The following is a 24,167-nucleotide window of genomic DNA, read 5'->3' as shown; positions in this document are numbered from 1 at the left end:
TGGAAGAGTTTGAGAAGGATAGGTGTTAGCTCTTCTCTAAATGCTTGATAGAATTCGCCTGAGAAGCCATCTGGTCCTGGGCTTTTGTTTGTTGGAAGATTTTTTATCACAGTTTCAATTTCAGTGCTTGTGATTGGTCTGTTCATATTTTCTATTTCTTCCTGATTCAGTCTTGGCAGGTTGTGCATTTCTAAGATTTTTTCCATTTCTTCCAGGTTGTCCATGTTTTTGGCATAGAGTTGCTTGTAGTAATCTCTCATGATCTTTTGTATTTCTGCAGTGTCAGTTGTTACTTCTCCTTTTTCATTTCTAATTCTATTGATTTGAGTCTTCTCCCTTTTTTTCTTGATGAGTCTGGCTAATGGTTTATCAATTTTGTTTATCTTCTCAAAGAACCAGCTTTTAGTTTTATTGATCTTTGCTATCGTTTCCTTCATTTCTTTTTCATTTATTTCTGATCTGATTTTTTATTATTTATTTCCTTCTGCTAACTTTGGGATGTTTTTGTTCTTCTTTCTCTAATTGCTTTAAGTGCAAGGTTAGGTTGTTTATTCGAGATGTTTCCTGTTTCTTAAGGTGGGATTGTATTGCTATAAACTTCCCTCTTAGAACTGCTTTTGCTGCATCCCATAGGTTTTGGGTCGTCGTGTCTCCATTGTCATTTGTTTCTAGATATTTTTTAATTCCCTCTTTGATTTCTTCAGGGATCACTTCGTTATTAAGTAGTGTATTGTTTAGCCTCCATGTGTTTGTATATTTACAGCTCTTTTCCTGTAATTGATACCAAGTCTCATAGCATTGTGGTCGGAAAAGATACTTGATACAGTTTTAATTTTCTTAAATTTACCAAGGCTTGATTTGTGACCCAAGTTATGATCTATCCTGGAGAATATTCCATGAGCACTTGAGAAAAATGTGTATTCTGTTGTTTTTGGATGGAATATCCTATAAATATCAATTAAGTCCATCTTGTTTAATGTGTCATTTAAAGCTGGTGTTTCCTCATTTATTTTCATTTTGGATGATCTGTCCATTGGTGAAAGTGGGGTGTTAAAGTCCCATACTATGGTTCTGTTACTGTCAATTTCTCCTTTTATGGCTGTTAGTATTTACCTTATGTATTGAGCTGCTCCTATGTTGGGTGCATAAATATTTACAATTGTTATATCTTCTTCTTGGATCGATCCCTTGATCATTATGTAGTGTCCTTCTTTGTCTCTTCTAGTAGTCTTTATTTTAAAGTCTATTTTGTCTGATATGAGAATTGCTACTCCAGCTTTCTTTTGGTTTCCATTTGCATGGAATATCTTTTTCCATCCCTTTACTTTCAGTCTGTATGTGTCTCTAGGTCTGAAGTGGGTCTCTTGTAGACAGCATATATATGGGTCTTGTTTTTGTATCCATTCAGCCAATCTGTGTCTTTTGGTGGGAGCATTTAGTCCATTTACATTTAAGGTAATTATCGATATGTATGTTCCTATTCCCATTTTCTTAATTGTTTTGGGTTCGTTATTGTAGGTCTTTACCTTCTTTTGTGTTTCTTGCCTAGAGAAGTTCCTTTAGCATTTGTTGTAAAGCTGGTTTGGTGGTGCTGAACTCTCTCAGCTTTTGCTTGTCTGTAAACGTTTTAATTTCTCCATCAAATCTGAATGAGATCCTTGCTGGGTAGAGTAATCTTGGTTGCAGGTTTTTCTCTTTCATCACTTTAATTATGTCCTGCCACTCCCTTCTGGCTTGTAGAGTTTCTGCTGAGAGATCAGCTGTTATCCTGAAGGGGATTCCCTTGTGTGTTATTTGTTGTTTTTACCTTGCTGCTTTTAATATGATTTCTTTGTGTTTACTTTTTGACAGTTTGATTAATATGTGTCTTGGCATATTTCTCCTTGCATTTATTCTATATGGGACTCTCTGTGCCTCCTGGACTTGATTAACTATTTCCTTTCCCATATTAGGGAAGTTTTCAACTATAATCTCTTCAAATATTTTCTCAGTCCCTTTCTTTTTCTCTTCTTCTTCTGGAACCCCTATAATTCGAATGTTGGTGTGTTTAATGTTGTCCCAGAGGTCTCTGAGACTGTCCTCTGTTTTTTTCATTCTTTTTTCTTTATTTTGCTCTGCAGCAGTTATTTCCACTATTTTATCTTCCACCTCACTTATCCGTTCTTCTGCCTCAGTTATTCTGCTATTGATCCCATCTAGAGTATTTTTTATTTCATTTATTGTATTTTTAATCGAAGCTTGATTCATGTTTAGTTCTTCTAGGTCCTTGTTAACTGTTTCTTGCATTTTGTCTATTCTATTTCCAAGATTTTGGATCTGGGAAATAGAATCTTGGATCATCTTTACCATCATTATTCTGAATTCTTTTTCAGGTAGACTGCCTATTACCTCTTCGTTTGTTAGGTCTGGTGGGTTTTTTATCTTGCTCCTTCTCCTGCTGTGTGTTTTTCTGTCTTCTCATTTTGCTTATGTTACAGTGTTTGGGGTCTCCTTTTTGCAGGCTGCAGGTTCGTATTTCCCGTTGTTTTTGGTGTCTGTCCCCAGTGGCTAAGGTTGGTTTAGTGGGTGTAGGCTTCCTGGTGGAGGGTACTTGTGCCTGTGTTCTGGTGGATGAGGCTGGATCTTGTCTTTCTGGTGGGCAGGTCCACGTCTGGTTGTGTGTTTCGGGGTGTCTGCGGACTTTTTATGATTTTCGGCCACCTCGCTGCTAATGGGTGGCGTTGTGTTCCTGTCTTGCTAGTTGTTTGGCATAGGGTGTCCAGCACTGTAGCTTGCTGGTCGTTGAGTGAAGCTGGGTGCTGGTGTTGAGATGGAGATCTCTGGAAGATTTTCGCCGTTTGATATTATGTGGAGATGGGAGGTCTCTTGTGGACCAGTGTCCTGAAGTTGGCTCTCCCACCTCAGAGGCACAGCACTGACTCCTGGCTCCTCAATTTGCTATGATTTGTTGTCTATTCATGTATTCCACAGATGCAGGGTACATCAAGTTGATTGTGGAGTTTTAATCCGCTGCTTCTGAGGCTGCTGGGAGAGGTTTCCCTTTCTCTTCTTTGTTCTCACAGCTCCTGGCTCTCAGGTTTGGATTTGGCCCCGCCTCTGCGTGTAGGTCGCCGGAGGGCGTCTGTTCTTCGCTCAGACAGGACAGGGTTAAAGGAGCAGCCTCTTCGGGGTCTCTGGCTCACTCAGACCGGGAGGGAAGGAGGGGCACGGAGTGCAGGGCGAGCCTGCAGCGGCAGAGGTCGGCGAGACGTTGCACCAGCCCGAGGTACGCCGTGCGTTCTCCCAGGGAAGCCGCCCCTGGATCCCGGGACCCCGGCAGTGGCGGGCTGCTGAGGCTCCCGGCAGGATGGTGTGGACAGAGACCTGCGCTCACAGACAGGCTTTTTGGCGGTGGCAGCAGCAACCCCAGTGTCCCACGCAGGTCACTGGGCTCCGTGCTTTCCGTCGTGACTCTCACCTGTCTGTGGAGCCCCTTTAAACAGCGCTCTTAATCCCCTCGCACCGTGCACCAGGAAACCAAGAGGGAAGAAAAAGTCTCTTGCCTCTTCAGCAGCTCCAGAGTTTTCCCGGACTCCCTGCTGGCTAGCTGTGGCACATTAGCACCCTTCAGGCTGAGTTCTCGCCGCCAGCCCCAGTCCTCTCCCTGCGCTCTGACCAAAGCCTGAGCCTCAGGTTCCAGCGTCGCCTGCACTGGCGGGCGAGCAGACAAGACTCTTGGGCTGGTGAGTGCCGCTCGGCACTGATCCTCTGTGCGGGAATGTCTCCACTTTGCCCTACCAAGGTATGTGGGGAGTTTCTTGCCTTTTGGGAGGTCTGGGGTCTTCTGCCAGCATTCAATAGGTGTTCTGTAGGAGTTGTTCCACGTGTAGCTGTATTTCTGGTGTATCCGTGGAGAGGAAGGTGATCTCCACGTCTTACTCTTCCGCCATCTTACCCGGAAGTCGGTCATGGAATATTTTGATGACAGGGTTTATGGAACACTGTGATGTCAGCGGTCATGGAGCATTTTGATGAAAAGGGTCATGGAGCATTTTTATGACAGGGGTTAAGGTACATTGTGATGTCAGGTGTCATCGAACATTGTGATGATAAATGCATGTAGCATTGTGATGACAGGAGTCATGGAACATTGTTTTGACAGGGGTGAGGGAGAATTGTGATGAATAGTGATGTAACATTGTGATATCAGTGGTGAGAGAGAATTTTGATGAGAAATGCATGGAGCATTGTGAAGACAAGGGTTATGGAGCATTGTGATGACAAGATTGTGGAGCACTGTGATGACAGGTGCGTGGCACATTCTGATGACATGTGTCATGGAGCACTGTGCTGACAAGCGCATGGAGCATTGTGATGAAAAGGGTCATGGAGCATTGTGCAGAGAAAGGCATAGAGCATTGTGATGACAAGGGTCAAAGAGTATTGTGATGAAAAGTTCATGGAGCATTGTGGTTAAAATGGTCACAGAGACTGTTGATGACGAGGGCATGGACCATTTTGTTAACAAAGGTCATGAAGCATTGTGATGAATGGAGTCACGGAGTATTGTGATAACAGGGGTCATGGAGCGTTGTGACAACAAGGGCATAGAGCACTGTGATGACAAGGGCATGGAGCATTGGTCTAATAAGTTTCATTGATTATTGCAATGACAGTTGTATTGGCGCAGTGTGATGACAAGGGCATGGAGCATTGTGATGAACAGGTCATGCAGTATTGTGAAGACAGGTGTCAGAGAGCATTGTGATGAAATATGTAATGGCCCATTGTGATGACAATGGCATGGAGCATTGTGATTCCAAGTGTCATGGAGGATTCTGATGACAAAGTTAATGGACCATTGTGATGACAATGGCTTGGAGCATTGTGATGACAAGGGTCAGGGAGCATTGTGCTGACAAGTGCATGGAGAATTGTGATGACAAGGGTCATAGAGCATTCTGATGACAAGCTTGTGGAGCATTGTGATGACAATGGCATGGAGAATTGTGAAGAAAACGGCATGGGGCATTGTGATCGAAAAGGCATGGAGCCTTTTTGTGACAGGGTTCAAGGAGCATTCTGACGACAAGTGTCAGGGAGCATTGTGATGACAAGTGTATTGAGAATTGTGATGACAAAAGTCATTGAGCATTGTAATGAAAAGGCATGGAGTATAGTGATATCAGGCATCATGGAGTGTTGTGATGACAAGTGTTATGGAACATTGTGATCACAAGTGTTTGGAGCATTGTGATGACACACGTCATGGATCATTTTGATTTCAAGGAGCATGGAGCATTGGATGACAGGGGTCATGGAGCATTGTGATATCAGGGATCACGGAGCATTTTGATGCAAAGGGTCATGGAGCATTTTGATGACAGGGGTTATGGAACATTGTGATGTCAGTGGTCATCGAACATTGTGATGATAATTGCATGCAGCATTGTGATGACAGGAGTCATGGAACATTGTGGTGAGAGGGGTGAGGGAATATTGTGATGAATAGTGATGTAACATTGTGATATCAGTGGTGAGAGAGCATTTTGATGAGAAGTGCATGGAACATTGTGATGACAAGGTTAATGGAGCGTTGTGATGACAAGACTGTGGCGCACTGTGATGACAAGCGCATGGTGCATTGTGAAGACATGTGTCATGGAGCATTGTGCTGAAAAGGGCATGGAACATTGTGATGACAAGGGTCATGGACCATTGTGCTGAGAAAGGCATAGAGCATTGTGATTAAAAGGGTCAAAGAGCATTGTGATGAAAAGTTCATGGAGCATTGTGTTTTAAAAGGACACAGAGACTGTTGATGACGAGGGCATGGACCATTGTGATGACAAAGGTCATGAAGCATTGTGAAGACTGGACACACGGAGCATTGTGATTACAGGGGTCATGGAGCATTGTGATAAGAAGGCTATGGAGCATTCTGATGAAATGGGCATGGAGTATTGGTCTAATAAGTTTCATGGATTATTGTGATGACAATTGGAATGGCGCATTGTGATTACAAGGGCATGGAGCATCGTGATGACCAGGTCATGCAGTATTGTGAAGACAGGTGTCAGGGAGCATTGTGATGACATATGTAATGGCCCATTGTGATGACAATGGCATGGAGCATTGTGATGCCAAGTGTCATGGAGGATTCTGAAATCAAAGGTAATGGAGCATTGTTATGACAATGGCTTGGAGCACTGTGATGACAAGGTTCAGGGAGCATTGTGCCCTCAACTGCATGGAGAATTGTGATGACAATGGCATGGCGCATGGTGATGAAAATGGCATCGGGCATTGTGATGGAAAAGGCATGGAGCCTTTACGTGACAGGGTTCAAGGAGCATTCTGACGACAAGTGTCAGGGAGCATTGTGATGACAAGTGTATAGAGAATTGTGATGACAAAGGTCATGGAGCATTGTGATAAAAAGGGCATGGAGTATTGTGATGACAGACATCAGGGTGAGTTGTGATGACAAGTGTTATGGAATATGGTGATCACAAGGGTTTGGAGCACTGCGATGACAGAGGTCATGGATCATTTTGATTTCAAGGAGCATGGAGCATTGTGATGACAAGGGCATGAAACAATGTGACCCCAAGGTTCATGGAGGATTGTGATGACAATGGTAAGGGAGTATTGTGATGGCAAGCACATAGAGCATTGTAATGACAAGGTCATGTAGCATTTTGCTTACAAAGGCATGGTGCGTTGTGATGACAGGTGTCATGGAGCACTGTGATGACAGGTGTCACGGAACATTGTGAATACAGGGGTCATGGAGCATTGCAATGACAAGGGCATGGATCATTGTGATGACAAGGGTCATGGAGCATTGGGCTGAAATGTTCATGGAGTATTGTGATGACAGGGGTCATGAAGTATTGTGATGACTAGGGAATGGAGCATTGTAATGCCAAGAGTCCCGTATCATTGTGTTGTCAGGTGTTAGGACGTGTTGCGATGACAGTGGCCATGGAGCATTGTGATGATATTGGTCATGGAAAATTGTGATGAGTAGGTCATGGATCATTGGGCTGAAAATGTTCATGGAGTATTGTGATGACAGGGGTCATGGAGCATTGTGATGACAAGGGAATGGAGCATGGTGATGACAAGGTCCTGGAGCACTGTGATGAGAAGTCCATGGAGACTTCTGATGACAAGTCTCCTGGAGCATTCTGATGAAAAGGGACATGGAGCATTGTGATCACAGGAGTCTTTTAACACTGTGATGACTAGGGCATGGAGCATTGTGATTGGAAGGCCGTGGATCATTCTGATGACATGCATCATGGAATTTCGTGATGACAAGTGCATGGAGCATTGTTATTACAGGGATATTGGAGCATTGTGATGAAAAGGGCATGCACCATTGTGATGAAAAAGGCAAGGAGCCTTGTCATGACAGGGTTCAAGGAGCATAATGATGACAAGTGTCAAGGAGCATTGTGATGACAAGTGTATTGATCATTGTGATGACAAAGAACATGGAGCATTGTGATGAGAGGACCATGGATAATTGTTATGATGAGCGTCATGGGGTATTGTGATGATAAGTGTTATGGAACATTGTGATCACAAGGGTTTGGAGCATTATGATGACAGAGGTCATGGAGCATTTTGATTTCATTGTGATGACAATAGCCTGAAGCATTATGATGATGGGCATGGTGCATTGTCATGAGAGGGTTCATGGAGCATTGACATGAAAAAGGGCATGGAGCATTGTGATTACATGGGTCTTGGAGCATTGTGATGACAAGGGCATGGAGCCTTGTGAGGAGTATTCCAAGGAACATTGTAATGACATGTGTCATGGAGCTTTGTGATGACAAGGTCATGGAGCATTGTGATGACAAGGGTCGTGGAGCATTGGGCTGAAAATGTTCATGGAGTATTGTGATGACAGGGTCATGGAACATTGTGATTACAGGGGTGAGGGTGTATTGGGATGACTAGTGATGGAACATTGTGATATCTCTGGTGATAGAGCATTTTGATGAGAAGTGCATGGACCATTGTGATTACTATGTTTATGGAGCATTTCAATGACAAGGATGTGGACCGTTGTGATGAAATGCGCGTGGCACATTGAGATGACAATGGTCATGGAGCATTGTTACGACAGAGACATGGAACTTTGTGATAACAAGGGCATGGAGCATTGTGATGACAAGGACATGGAGCATTGGTCCTATAAGTTTCATGGATTATACTGATGACATTTGGAAAGGCGCATTTTGATGACAAGAGCATGGAGCATTGTGATGACCAGGTCATGCAATATAGTGAAGGCAGTTGTCAGGGAGCATTGCGATGACATATGTAATGGCCCATTGTGATGACAATGGCATGGAACACTGTGATGCCAACTGTCATGGAGGATTCTGATGACAAAGGTAATGGAGCATTGTGATGACAATGGCTTGGAGCATTGTGATGACAAGGGTCCGGGAGCATTTTGCTGACAAGTGCATGGAGAATTGTGATGACAAGGGTCATGGAGCATTCTGATGACAATCTTGTGGTGTGTTTTGATGACAATGGCATGGAGCATTGTGATGAAAATGGCATGGGGCATTGTGATGAAAATGGCATGGGGCATTGTGTTGAAAAAGGCATGGAGACTTTTTGTATTAGGGTTCAAGGAGCATTCTGACGACAAGTGTCAGGGAGCATTGTGATGACAAGTGTATTGATAATTGTGATAACAAAGGTCATGGAGCACTGTGATGACAAGGGCATGGAGTATTGTGATGACAGGCAGCATGGAACATTGTGATGACAAGTGTTATGGAACATTGTGACCACAAGAGTTAGGAGAATTTTGATGACAGAGGTCATGGATCATTTTGATTTCAAGAAGCATGGAGCATTGTGATGACAAGGGTATGAAGCAATGTGATCCCAAGGTTCATGGAGGATTGTGATGAAAATAGTATTGGAGTATTGTGATGACAAGTGCATAGAGCATTGTAATGACAATGTCATGTTGCATTTTCCTGACAAAGGAATTGAGCATTGTGATGACACGTGTCTTGGAGCACTGTGATGACAAGCGTCACGGAGCATTTTGAATACAGTAGTCACGGAGCATTTGGTTGAAAAGTGCATGGATCATTGTGATGACGAGGATCATGGAGCACTGGGCTGAAAATGTTCATGGAGTGTAGTGATGACAGGGGTCATGGAGCATTGTGATGACTAGGGATTGGAGCATTGTGATGAAAAGAGTCCTGGATCATTGTGTTGTCAGGTGTCATGGAGTGTTGTGATGACAGTGGTTATGGAGCATTGTGATGATATTGGCCATGGAGCATTGAGATGTGTAGGTCGTGGAACACTGGGCTGAAAATGTTCATGGATTATTGTGATGACAGGGGTCATGGAGCATTGTGATGACAAGGGAATGGAGCATGGTGATGACAAGGTCCTGGAGCATTGTGATGAGAAGAGCATGGAGACCTGTTATGACAAGTCTCATGGAGCATTCTGATGAAAAGTGAATGGAGCATTGTGATTACTGTGGTCTTGGAGCATTGTGATGACAAGGGCATGGAGCATTGTGATGAGAAGGCCATAGAGCCTTCTGATGACATGCGTCATGGAGCTTTGTGATGACAAGTGCATGTAGCATTGTGATTACAGGGGTCTTGGAGCATTGTGATGAAAAGGGCATGGATTATTGTGATGAAAAAGGCATGGAGCCATGTCATGACAGGGTTCAAGGAGCATACTGACGACAAGTGTCAGGGAGCATTGTGATTACAAGTGTATTGAGCATTGTGATGAAAAAGTTCATGGAGCATTGTGATGAGAAGACCATGGATAATTGTGATGATGAGCAACATGGGGTGTTGTGATGACAAGTGTTATGGAACATTGTGATAACAAGTGTTTGGAGCATTATGATGAAACATGTCATGGAGCATTTTGATTTCATTGTAATGACAACAGCCTTAAACATTATGATGATAGGCATGGTGCATTGTAAGGACAGGGTTCATGGATCACTGAGATGAAAAGGGGCATGGAGCATTGTGATTACAGGGGTCTTGGAGCATTGTGATGACAAGGGCATGGAGCATTGTGATGAGAAGGCCATGGGACATTCTGATGACATGCATCATAGAGCCTTGTGATGACAAGGCCATGGAACATTTTAATGGCAGGGGTCATGGAGCATTGTTTTGAGAGAGGTAATGGAGCATTGTGATGAGAAGGGCATTGAGCATTGGTCAGAAATGTTTCATTGTTTATTGTTCGAGAGTGGGCATGGTGCTTTGTGATGACATTGGCACGGAACACTGTGATACATGGGTCATGGAGGATTGTAATGACAAGGGCATGGAGCATTGTGATGACAATGACATCGAGCATTGTGATGACAAGGACATGGAGCACTGTGATGCCAAGGGTCATGGAGCTTTGTGATGACAAATGTCATGGAGCATTTTTAGGACAAGGGTGTGGTGCATTGTGATGAGAAGGCCAGGGAGCATTTTGATTACAGGGTCATGCAGCAATTTGATGAAAAGTGTAAAGGAACATTTTGATGACAGGGGTTATAGAACATTGTGATGCCAGGGGTCATGGAATATTGTGATTACAGGGTTGAGGGAGGATTGTGATGATTAGTGATGGAACATTGTGATGTCTCAGGTGAGAGAGCATTTGGATGAGAAGTGCATGGAGCATTGTGATTACAGGGTATATGGAGCATAGTGATGACAAGGTTGTCGATTATTTTGATGAAAAGCACGTGGCACATTGTGATGACAAGGGTCATGGATCATTGTTCTGAAAAAGGCATGGAGCATTGTGGTTACAAAGGTCACAGAGCCTTGTGATGACACCGACATGGACCGTTGTGATGACAAACGTTATGAAGCATTGTGAAGACTGGAGTCATGGAGCATTGTGATGACAAGGGTCATGGAGTATTGTGATAACAAGGGCATGGAACATTGGTCTGACAATTTTCATAGATTATTGTGATGACACTGGACATGGTGCATTTTGATGACAAGGGCATGGATCATTGTGATGAGAAAGTCATGGAGTATTGTGAAGACAAGTGTCAGGGAGGATTGTGATGACATATGTCATGGTCCATTGCGATGACAATGGCAAGGACCATTGTGATGCCAAATGTAATGGAGGATTGTGATGAGAAATATAATGGAGCATTGTGATTACTAGGGCTTGGAGCATTATGATGACAAGAGAAATTGAGAATTTTCATGACAAGGTCGTGAAGCAATGTGATGACAAGTTCCTGGAGCATTGTGATGAGAAATCCATGGGGCCTTGTGATGACAAGTCTCCTGGAGCATACTGATGAAAAGGGGTATGGAGCATTCTGATTGCAGGGGTCTTGTAACATTGTGATAAGAAGGGCATGGAGCATTGTGATGACAAATGCAGGGAACATTGGTCTAATAAGTTTCATGGATTATTGTGACGATAATTGGAATGGCGCATTGTATTTACAAGGTCATGGAGCATTGTGATGTACAGGTAATGCAGTATTGTGAAGACAGCTGTCAGGGAGCATTGTGATGACATATGCAATGGCCCATTGTGATGACACTGGCATGGAGCATTGTAATGCCAAATGTCATGGAGGACTCTGATGACAAAGGTAATGGAGCATTGTGATGATAATGTCTTGGAGCATTGTGATGACAAGTGTCAGGGAGCATTGTGCTGACAAGTGCATGGAGAATTGTGAGTACAAAGTTCATGGAGCATTCGGATGACAAGCTTGTGGAGTATTTTGATGACAATGGCATGGAGCATTGTGATGAAAATGGCATGGGGCATTGTGATGAAAAATGCATGGAGCCATTTTGTGACAGGGTTCAAGGAGCATTCTGAAGACAAGTGTCAGGGAGCATTGTGATAACAAGTGTATTGAGAATTCTGATGACAAAGGTCATGGAGCATTGTGATGAAAATGGCATGGAGTATTGTGATGACAGGCATCATGGATTGTTGTGATGACAAGTGTTATGGAACATTGTGATCAAAAGGGTTTGGAGCATTGTGATGACAGAGGTCATGGATAATTTTTATTTCAAGGAGCATGGAATATTGTGATTACAAGGGCATGAAGCATTGTGATCCCAAGGTTCATGGAGGATTGTGAGGACAATGGTAATAGAGTATTTTGATGACAAGCACATAGAGCTTTGTAATGACAAGGTCATATAGCATTTGCTGACAAAGGCATGGAGCACTGTGATCAAAGGTGTCATGGAGCTCTGTGAGGACAAGTGACAAGGATCAATGTGAATACAGGGGTCATGGAGCATTGGGATGAGAATGGCATGGACCATTGTGATGACAAGTGTCATGGAGAATTGGGCTGAAAATGTTCATGGAGTATTGTGGTGACAGGGGTCATGGAGCATTGTGATGCCTAGGGAAGGGAGCATTGTGATGACAAGTGTCTTGGATCATTGTGTTGTCAGGTGTCATGGAGTGTTGTGATGACAGAGGTCATGGAGCATTGTGATGATACTGGTCATGGAGCATTGTGATGAGAATGTCATGGAGCATTGGTCTGAAACTGTTCATGGATTATTGTGATGACAGGTGTCATGGAGCATTGTGATGACAAGGGAATGGAGCATGGTGATGAAAAGGTCCTGGAGCACTGTGATGAGATGACCATGGAGAACTGTGATGACAAATCTCATGGAGCATTCTGATGAAAAGGGGCATGGAGCATTGTGATTACAGGTGGCTTGGAGCATTGTGATGACAAGGTCCTGGAGCATTGTGATGAGAAGTTCATGGAGACCTGTTATGACAAGTCTCATGGAGCATTCTGATGAAAAGGGAATGGAGCATTGTGATTACTGTGGTCTTGGAGCATTGTGATGACAAGGGCATGGAGCATTGTGATGAGAAGGCCATAGAGCCTTCTGATGACATGCGTCATGGAGCTTTGTGATGACAAGTGCATGTAGCATTGTGATTACAGGGGTCTTGGAGCATTGTGATGAAAAGGGCATGGATCATTGTGATGAAAAAGGCATGGAGCCATGTCATGACAGGGTTCAAGGAGCATACTGACGACAAGTGTCAGGGAGCATTGTGATTACAAGTGTATTGAGCATTGTGATGAAAAAGTTCATGGAGCATTGTGATGAGAAGACCATGGATAATTGTGATGATGAGCAACATGGGGTGTTGTGATGACAAGTGTTATGGAACATTGTGATAACAAGTGTTTGGAGCATTACGATGAAACATGTCATGGAGCATTTTGATTTCATTGTAATGACAACAGCCTTAAACATTATGATGATAGGCATGGTGCACTGTAAGGACAGGGTTCATGGATCACTGAGATGAAAAGGGGCAAGGAGCATTGTGATTACAGGGGTCTTGGAGCATAGTGATGACAAGGGCATGGAGCATTGTGATGAGAAGGCCATGGGACATTCTGATGACATGCATCATACAGCCTTGTGATGACAAGGCCGTGGAACATTTTAATGGCAGGGGTCATGGAGCATTGTTTTGAGAGAGGTAATGGAGCATTGTGATGAGAAGGGCATTGAGCATTGGTCTGAAATGTTTCATTGTTTATTGTTCGAGAGTGGGCATGGTGCTTTGTGATGACATTGGCACGGAACACTGTGATACATGGGTCATGGAGGATTGTAATGACAAGGGCATGGAGCATTGTGATGACAATGACATCGAGCATTGTGATGACAAGGACATGGAGCACTGTGATGCCAAGGGTCATGGAGCTTTGTGATGACAAATGTCATGGAGCATTTTTAGGACAAGGTTGTGGTGCATCGTGATGAGAAGGCCAGGGAGCATTTTGATGACAGGGTCATGCAGCAATTTGATGAAAAGTGTAAAGGAACATTTTGATGACAGGGGTTATAGAACATTGTGATGCCAGGGGTCATGGAATATTGTGATTACAGGGTTGAGGGAGGATTGTGATGATTAGTGATGGAACATTGTGATGTCTCAGGTGAGAGAGCATTTGGATGAGAAGTGCATGGAGCATTGTGATTACAGGGTATATGGAGCATAGTGATGACAAGGTTGTCGATTATTGTGATGAAAAGCACGTGGCACATTGTGATGACAAGGGTCATGGATCATTGTTCTGAAAAAGGCATGGAGCATTGTGGTTACAAAGGTCACAGAGCCTTGTGATGACACCGACATGGACCGTTGTGATGACAAACGTTATGAAGCATTGTGATGACTGGAGTCATGGAGCATTGTGATGACAGGGGTCATGGAGTATTGTGATAACAAGGGCATGGAACATTGGTCTGACAATTTTCATAGATTATTGTGATGACACTGGACATGGTGCATTTTGATGACAAGGGCATGGATCATTGTGATGAGAAAGTCATGGAGTATTGTGAAGACAGGTGTCAGGGAGGATTGTGATGACATATGTCATGGTCCATTGCGATGACAATGGCAAGGACCATTGTGATGCCAAATGTAATGGAGGATTGTGATGAGAAATATAATGGAGCATTGTGATTACTAGGGCTTGGAGCATTATGATGACAAGAGAAATTGAGAATTTTCATGACAAGGACGTGAAGCAATGTGATGACAAGTTCCTGGAGCATTGTGATGAGAAAACCATGGGGCCTTGTGATGACAAGTCTCATGGAGCATACTGATGAAAAGGGGTATGGAGCATTCTGATTGCAGGGGTCTTGGAACATTGTGATAAGAAGGGCATGGAACATTGTGATGACAAATGCAGGGAACATTGGTCTAATAAGTTTCATGGATTATTGCGACGATAATTGGAATGGCACATTGTATTTACAAGGTCATGGAGCATTGTGATGTACAGGTAATGCAGTATTGTGAAGACAGCTGTCAGGGAGCATTGTGATGACATATGCAATGGCCCATTGTGATGACAAGGGCATGGAGCATTGTAATGCCAAATGTCATGGAGGACTCTGATGACAAAGGTAATGGAGCATTGTGATGATAATGTCTTGGAGCATTGTGATGACAAGTGTCAGGGAGCATTGTGCTGACAAGTGCATGGAGAATTGTGAGTACAAAGTTCATGGAGCATTCGGATGACAAGCTTGTGGAGTATTTTGATGACAATGGCATGGAGCATTGTGATGAAAATGGCATGAGGCACTGTGATGAAAAATGCATGGAGCCATTTTGTGACAGGGTTCAAGGAGCATTCTGAAGACAAGTGTCAGGGAGCATTGTGATAACAAGTGTATTGAGAATTCTGATGACAAAGGTCATGGAGCACTGTGATGAAAACGGCATGGAGTATTGTGATGACAGGCATCATGGATTGTTGTGATGACAAGTGTTATGGAACATTGTGATCAAAAGGGTTTGGAGCATTGTGATGACAGAGGTCATGGATCATTTTTATTTCAAGGAGCATGGAATATTGTGATTACAAGGGCATGAAGCATTGTGATCCCAAGGTTCATGGAGGATTGTGAGGACAATGGTAATATAGTATTTTGATGACAAGCACATAGAGCTTTGTAATGACAAGGTCATATAGCATTTGCTGACAAAGGCATGGAGCATTGTGATCAAAGGTGTCATGGAGCTCTGTGAGGACAAGTGACAAGGAGCAATGAGAATACAGGGGTCATGGAGCATTGGGATGAGAATGGAATGGACCATTGTGATGACAAGTGTCATGGAGAATTGGGCTGAAAATGTTCATGGAGTATTGTGATGACAGGGGTCATGGAGCATTGTGATGCCTAGGGAATGGAGCATTGTGATGACAAGTGTCTTGGATCATTGTGTTGTCAGGTGTCATGGAGTGTTGTGATGACAGAGGTCATGGAGCATTGTGATGATACTGGTCATGGAGCATTGTGATGAGAATGTCATGGAGCATTGGGCTGAAACTGTTCATGGATTATTGTGATGACAGGTGTCATGGAGCATTGTGATGACAAGGGAATGGAGCATGGTGATGAAAAGGTCCTGGAGCTTGTGATGAGATGACCATGGAGAACTGTGATGACAAGTCTCATGGAGCATTCTGATGAAAAGGGGCATGGAGCATTGTGATTACAGGTGTCTTGGAGCATTGTGATGACAAGGGCATGGAGCATTGTGAGGAGAAGGCCATGGAGCATTCTGATGACATGCGTCATGGAGCTTTGTGATGACAAGGGCATGGAGCATTGTGATTACAGGAGTCTTGGAGCATTGTGATGAAAAGGGCATGGAGCATTGTTTTGAAAAAGGCATGGAGCCTTGTCATGACAGGGTTCAAGGAGCATAATGAGGACAAGTGTCAGCGAGCATTGTGTTGACAAGTTTATTGAGTATTGTGATGACAAAGATCATGGAGCATTGTGATGAGAAGACCATGGATAATTGTGATGATGAACGTCATGCGGTGTTGTGATGATAAGTGTTATGGAACATTGTGATCACAAGGGTTTGGAGCATTATGATGACAGAGGTCATGGAGAATTTTGATTTCATTTTAATGACAATAGCTTGAAGAATTATGATGTTGTGCATGGTGCATTGTGATGACAGGGTTCATGGAGCAGTGAGATGCAAAAGGGCAAGGACCATTGTGATTACAAGGGTCTTGGAGAATTGTGATGACAAGGGCATGGAGCATTGTGATGAGAAGGCCATGGAACCTTCTGATGGCATGTGTCATGTAGCTTTGTTATGACAAAATCAATGAGCATTTTGATGACAGGTGTCTTGGAGCATTGTGCTGACAAGGGACATTGAGCATTGTGATGACAAGGCCGTGGACCATTGTGATGGCTGGCGTCATGGAGCTTTGTTATGACAGAGGTAATGGATCATTGTGATGAGAAGGTCATTGAGCATTGGTCTGAAATATTTCATGGATTATTGTGATGAGAGTGGGCATGGAGCATTGTGATAACAAGGGCACAGAACACTGTGATACATGTGTAATGGAGGATTGTAATGACAAGGGCATGGAGCAATGTGATGAGAGGTTTCATTGAGCACTGTGATGACAAGGACATGGAACATTGTGAGGAGAAAGCCATGGAGCATTCTGATGACATGCATCATGGAGCTTTGTGATGACAAAGGCATGGAGCATTGTGGTTACAGGTGTCTTGGAGCATTGTGATGAAAAGGGCATGGAGCACTGTGATGAAAAAGGCATGGAGCCTTGTCATGACAGTGTTCAAGGAGCATACTGACGACAAGAGTCAGGGAGCATTGTGATGACAAGTGTATTGAGCATTGTGATGACAAAGATCATGGAGCATGGTGATGAGAAGACCATGGATAATTGTGATGATGATCGTCATGGGGTGTTGTGATGATAAGTGTTATGGAACATTGTGATCACAAGGGTTTGGAGGATTGTGATGACAGAGGTCATGGAGAATTTTTATATCACTCTAATGACAATAGCCTGAAGCATTATGATGATGGGCATGTTGTATTGTGATGACTGGGTTCATGGAGCATTGAGATGGAAAAGGGCATGGAGCATTGTGATTACAGGGGTCTTGGAGCACTGTGATGACAAGCGCATAGAGCATTGTAATGAGAAAGTGATGTAGAATTTTGCTGACAAAGGCCTGGAGCATTGTGAAGACAGGTGTCATGGAGCTGTGTGATGACAAGTGTCATGGAGCATTGTGAATACAGGGGTCATGGAGCATTGGGATGACAAGGGCATGATTCATTGTGATGACAAGGGTCATGGAGTATAGGACTGAAAATGTTCATGGAGTATTGTGATGACAGGGGTAATGGAGCATTTTGATGACAGAGGTCATAGAGAATTTTGATTTCATTGTGCTGACAATAGCCGGAAGCATTATGATGATGGGCATGATGCACTGTGATGACAGGGATCATGGAGCATTGAGATGAAAAGGGGCATGGAGCATTGTGATTACAGGGGTCTTGGAGCACTGTGATGACAAGGGCATGGAGCATTTTGATGAGAACGCCATGGAACATTCTGATGACATGTGTCATGGAGCTTTGTGATGACAAAGGCAGCGAGCAATGTGATTACAGGTGTCTTGGAGCATTGTGATGACAAGTGTCAGGGAGCCTTTTAATAACAAGGCTGTGGAACATTGTGAGGGCAGGTGTCATGGAGCATTGTTATGACAGGTGTAATGGAGCATTGTGATGAGAATGTCATGGAGCATTGTGATTATATGGTTTCTGGGGCATTGCAATGACAAATTTTTGGACCGTTGTGATGAAAAGCGCGTGGCACGCGTGGCACATTGTGATGATAAGGGTCACGGAGCATTTTTCTGTCAAACGAATGGAGCATTGTGATGACAAGAGTCACGAAGCATTGTGATGAAAAGTTCATGGAGCATTGTGGTTACAAAGGTAACACAGCCTTGTGATAACGCGGGCATGGACCATTGTGATGACAAATGTTATGAAGCACTGTGATGACTGGATTCACAGAGCATTGTGATGACAGGGGTAATGGAGCTTTGGGATGACAATGGCATGGAGCTTTGTGATGAGAAGTCAATGGATAATTGTGATAACGAGTGTCATGGGGCATTGGGATGACAAGTGTTATGGAATATTGTGATCACAAGGGTTTGGAGCATTGTTATGACAGAGGTCATGGAGCATTTTGATTTCACTGTGATGACAACAGCATGAAGCATTATGATGATGGGCACGGTGCACTGTAATGACAGGGTTCATGGAACATTGAAATGAAAAGGGGCATGGAGCATTGTGATTACATGGGTCTTGGAGCATTGTGATGAGAAGGGTCATGGAGCCTTGTTATGACAAGGCCATGGAACATCGTGATTTTAGGGGTCATGGAGCATTGTTATGAGAGGGGTAATGGAGCATTGGAATGGCAAGGGCATGGAGCATTGTGATGAGAAGGCCATGGAACATTCTGATGACATGTGTCATGGACCTTTGTGATGACAAGGGCATGGAGCAATGTGATTTGAGAGTTCATGGAGCATTGTGATGACAATGACATGGATCATTGTGATGCCAAGTGTCATGGATCTTTGTGATGACAAAGGTCATGGAGCATTTGGATGACAAAGGCGTTGTGCATTGTGTTGAGTAGGGCAGGGAGCACTGTGATGACAGGGTCATGGAGCAATTTGATGAAAAGAGTCATTGAACATTTTGATGACAGTGTTTATGGAACATTGTGATGTCTGGGGTTATCGAACATTGTGATGATAAGTGCATGTAGCATTGTGATGACAGGAGTAATGGATCATTATGATGACAGGGGTGAGGGAGTATTGTGACGAATAGTGATGTAACATTGTGATATCTGTGGTGAGAGAACATTTTGATGAGAAGTTCATGGAGCATTGTGATGACAAGCTTTATGGAGCATTGTGATGACAAGATTGTGGAGCACTGTGATGACAAGCTCATGGTGCATTGTGATGACATATGTCATGGAGCATTGTCCTGACAAGCACATGGAGCATTGTGATGACAAGGGTCATGGAGCATTGTGCTGAGAAAGGCATGGAACATTGTGATGACAAGGGTCATGGAGAATTGTGCTGAGAAATGCATAGAGCATTGTGATGACAAGGGTCAAAGAGCATTGTGATGAAAAGTTCATGGAGAATTGTGGTTAAAAATGTCACAGAGACTGTTGATGACGAGGGCATGGACCATTGTGATGGCAAAGGTCATGAAGCATTGTGATGACTGGAGTCACCGAGCATTTTGATGACAGGGGTCATGGAGCCTTGTGATAAAAAGGGAATGCAGCATTGTGATGACAATGGCTTGGAGCATTGTGATGACAAGGCTCAGGGACTACTGTGCTGACAAGTGCTTGGAGAATTGTGATGACAAGGGTCATGGAGCATTCTGATGACAAGCTTGTGGAGTATTTTGATAACAATGGCATGGATCATTGTGAAGAAAACGGCATGGGGCATTGTGATGAATATGTTTTGGAGCCTTTTCGTGACAGGGTTCAAGGAGCATTCTGACGAAAAGTGTCAGGGAGCATTGTAATGACATGTGTATTGAGAATTGTGATGACAAATGTCTTGGAACATTGTGATGAAAAGGGCATAGAGTATTGTGATGACAGGCATCATGGAGCGTTGTGATGAAAAGTGTTCTGGAACATTGTGATCACATGGGTTTGGAGCATTGTGAAGACAGAGGCCAAAGATCATTTTGATTTCAAGGAGCATAGAGCATTGTGATGACAAGGGCATGAAGCAATGTGATCCCAAGATTCATAGAGGATTGTGATGACAATGGTAATGGAGTATTGTGATGACAAGCGCATAGAGCATTGTAATGACAAGGTCATGTAGCATTTTGCTGACAAAGCCATGGAGCATTGTGAATACAGGTGTCATGGTGCATTGGGATGGCAAGGGCATGGATCATTGTGATGACTAGTGTCAAGGAGCATTGGGCTGAAAATGTTCATGGAGTATTGTGATGACAGGGGTCATGGAGCATTGTGATGACTAGGGAATGGAGCAATGTGATGACAAGAGTTCCGGATCATTGTGTTGTCAGGTGTCATGGAGTGTTTTTATGACAGTGGTCATGGAGCATTGTGATGATATTCGTCATGGAGCATTGTCATGAGAAGGTCATGGAGCATTGGGCTGAAAATTTTCATGGAGTAGTGTGATGACAGGGTTCATGGAGCATTTTGATGTCAAGGGAATGGAGCATGTTGATGACAAGGTCCTGGACCATTGTGATTGATGACCATGAACACTTGTGATGACAAGTCTCATGGAGCATTCTGATGAAAAGGGCCATGGAGAATTGTGATTACAGAGTTTTTGGAACATTGTGATGAAAAGGGGACGTAGCATTGTGATGACAGGTGTCATGGAACATTGTGATTACAGGGGTCAGCGAGTATTATGATGACTAGTGATGGAACATTGTGATATCTCTAGTGAGAGAGTATTTTATTGAGATGTGCATGGAGCATTGTGATTACAAGGTTTATGGAGCATAACAATGAAAAATTTGTGGACTGTTGTGATGAAAAGCGCGTGGCACATTGTGATGACAAGGGACATGGAGCATTGTTCTGACAAAGGCATGGAGCATTGTGATGAAAAGGATCACGGAGCATTGTGATGAAAAGTTCATGAAGCATTGTGGTTACAAAGGTCTCAGAGATTTGTGATGATGCGGGCATGGACCACTGTGATGAAAAACGTTATGAAGCATTGTGATGACAGTGGACATGGAGCACTGTGATGAGAAGGGCATGGAACATTGTGATGACAGGGGCATGGAGCATTAGTCTGAAAAGTTTCATAGATTATTGTGATGACAGTTGGCATGGTGCATTGTGATGACAAGTGCATGGAGCATTGTGATGACAAGGGCATGGAGCATTGTGATGAGAAGGGCATGGAGTATTGTGAAGACAGGTGTCAGGGGCATTGTGATGACATATGTCATGGTTCATTCCGATGACAATAGCATGGAGCATTGTGATGCCAAATAAAATGGAGGATTGTCATGACAAATATAATGGAGCATTGTGATGACTAGGGCTTGAAGCATTATGATGACAAGGGCCATTGAGAATTTCCATGACAAGGTCGTGAAGCATTGTGATGACAATGTCCTGGAGCACTGTGATGAGAAATCCATGGAGCCTTGTGATGACAAATCTCATGGAGCATACTGATGAAAAGAGGCATGGAGCACTGTGATTACAGGGGTCTTGGAACATTGTGATGACAAGGGCATGGAGCATTGTGAGGAGAAGGACAAGGAGCATTCTAATGATATGTGTCATGAGCTTTGTGATGACAAGGGCATGGAGAATTATGATTACAGGGGTCTTAGAGCATTGTGATGAAAAAGGCATGGATCATTGTGATGAAAAAGGCATGGAGCCTTGTCATGACAGGGTTCAAGGAACGTACAGACAACAAGTGTCAGGGAACATTTTGATGACAAGTGTATTGAGCATTGTGATGACAAAGGTCATGGAGCATTGTGATGAGAAGACTATGGATAACTGTGATGATGATCGTCATGGGGCATTGTGACGACAAGAGTTACGGTATATTTTGATCACAAGGGTTTGGAACATTGTGAGGACAAGGTTCATGGATCATTTAGATGAAAAGGGGCATGGAGCATTGTGAAAACATGGGTCTTGGAGCATTGTGATGAGAAGGGTCATGGAGCCTTGTGATGACAAGGCCATGGAACATCGTGATGGCAGGGGTCATGGAGCATTCTTATGACAGGTGTAATGGAGCTCTGTGATGGGAAGGCCATGGAACATTCTGATGACATGTGTCATGGAACATTGTGCTGACAAGCGCATGACACATTGTGATGACAAATGTCATGGATCATTGTGCTGAGAAAGGCATAGAGTATTGTGTTGAAAAGGGTCAAAGAGCATTTTGATGAAAATTTCATTGAGTATTGTGGTTAAAAAGGTCACAGAGACTGTGGATGACAAGGGCATGGACCATTGTGATGACAAAGGTCATGAAGCATTTTGATAACTGGAGTCACGGAGCATTGTGGTGACACGGTTCATGGAGCATTGTGATGACAAGGGCATGGAACACTGTAATGACCAGGTCATGCAGTATTGTGAAGAGAGGAGTCAGGGAGCATTGTGATGACATATGTAATGACCCATTGTGATGAGAATGGCATGGAGCATTGTGATGCCAATTGTCATGGAGGATTCTGATGACAAACGTCATGGAGCATTGTGATGACAATGGCTTGGAGCATTGTGATGACAGTTGTCACGGAGCACTGTGATGACAAGCGTCAGGGAGCATTGTGAATAGGGGGGTCATGGAGCATTGGGATGACAAGGGCATGGTTCATTGTGATGACAAGTGTCATGGAGCATTGGGCTAAAATGTTCATGGAGTATTGTGATGACAGGGGTCATGGAGCATTGTAATGACAGATTTTCATGGAGCATTTTGATTTCATTGTGATGACAATAGCCTGAAATATTATGATGATGGGCAGGGTGCATTGTGATGGCAGTGTTCACGGAACATTTAGGGGAAAACGGGCATGGAGCATTGTGATTACAGGGGTCTTGAGCATTGTGATGACAAGTGTCATGGAGCCTTGTGAAGACAAGGCCGTGGATCATTGTGATGGCAGGGGTAATGGAGCATTGTTAAGACAGGGGTAATGGAGTATTGTGATGAGAAGGGCATGTAGCATTGGTCTGAAATATTTCATGGATTATTGTGATGAGTGCTGGCATGGAGCACTGTGATGCCAAGGGTCATGGAGATATGTGATGACAAGGGTCAAGGAGCATTTTGAAGACAAGTGCGTGGTGCTTTGTGATGATAAGGGCAGGGAGCATTTTGATGCCAGGGTCACGGAGCAATATGATGAAATGTGTAATGGAATATTTTGCTGACAGGTGTTATAGATCATTGAGATGTCAGGGGTCCTGGAGCTTTGGGATGAAAAGGGTCATGGAGCATTTTGATGACAGGGGTCAAGAAATTTTGTGATGATAAGGGAATGTAGCATTGTGAAGACAGGGGTCATGGAACATTGTGATTACAGGGGTGAGGGAGTATTGTGATGACTAGTGATGGAACATTGTGATATCAGTGGTGAGAGAGCATTTTGATGAGAAGTGCATGGAGCATTGTGATTACAAGGTTTATGGAGCATTGCGATGACAAGGTTGTGGACCTTTGTTATGAAAACCGTGTGGCACATTGTGATGACAATGGTCATGGAGCATTGTTTTGACAAAGGCATGGAGCATTGTGCTGAGAAGGGTCACGGAGCATTGTGATGCAAAGTTCATGGAGCATTGTGGTTACACAGTCACAGAGCCTTGTGATGACACGGGCATGGACCATTGTGATGACAAATGTTATGAAGCATTCTGATGACTGGAATCACGGAGCATTGTGATGACAAGGGTCATAGAGCATTGTGATGACCAGGTCATGGAGCACTGTGCTGACAAGCACATGGAGCATTGTGATAACAAGGGTCATGGAGCATTGTGCTGAGAAAGGCATAGAGCATTGTGATGACAAGGGTCAAAGAGCATTGTGATGAAAAGTTCACGGAGCATTGTGGTTAAAAACGTAACAGAGACTGTTGATGATGACGACATGGACCATTGTGATGACAAAAGTCAT

At 43.6% G+C, this 24,167-nt stretch overlaps 1 long non-coding RNA gene across 1 annotated transcript; it reads left to right on the top strand.

The window, feature by feature from the left end:
* Positions 1-10,686: 10,686 nt before the first annotated feature.
* Positions 10,687-23,567, top strand: LOC308610684. The gene is made up of 3 exons (XR_014014611.1): positions 10,687-10,729; positions 13,828-13,950; positions 23,527-23,567. It is a non-coding gene; the product is annotated as an uncharacterized lncRNA (long non-coding RNA).
* Positions 23,568-24,167: the final 600 nt, after the last annotated feature.

Source organism: Mesoplodon bidens (genome assembly GCF_964165515.1).
Source record: "Mesoplodon bidens genome assembly, contig: HAP1_SCAFFOLD_55, whole genome shotgun sequence".
NCBI classification, from domain to species: Eukaryota; Metazoa; Chordata; class Mammalia; order Artiodactyla; family Ziphiidae; genus Mesoplodon; species Mesoplodon bidens.
Note: the sequence above shows the minus strand (reverse complement) of the source record. Positions and strands in the feature narration are given on the sequence as shown.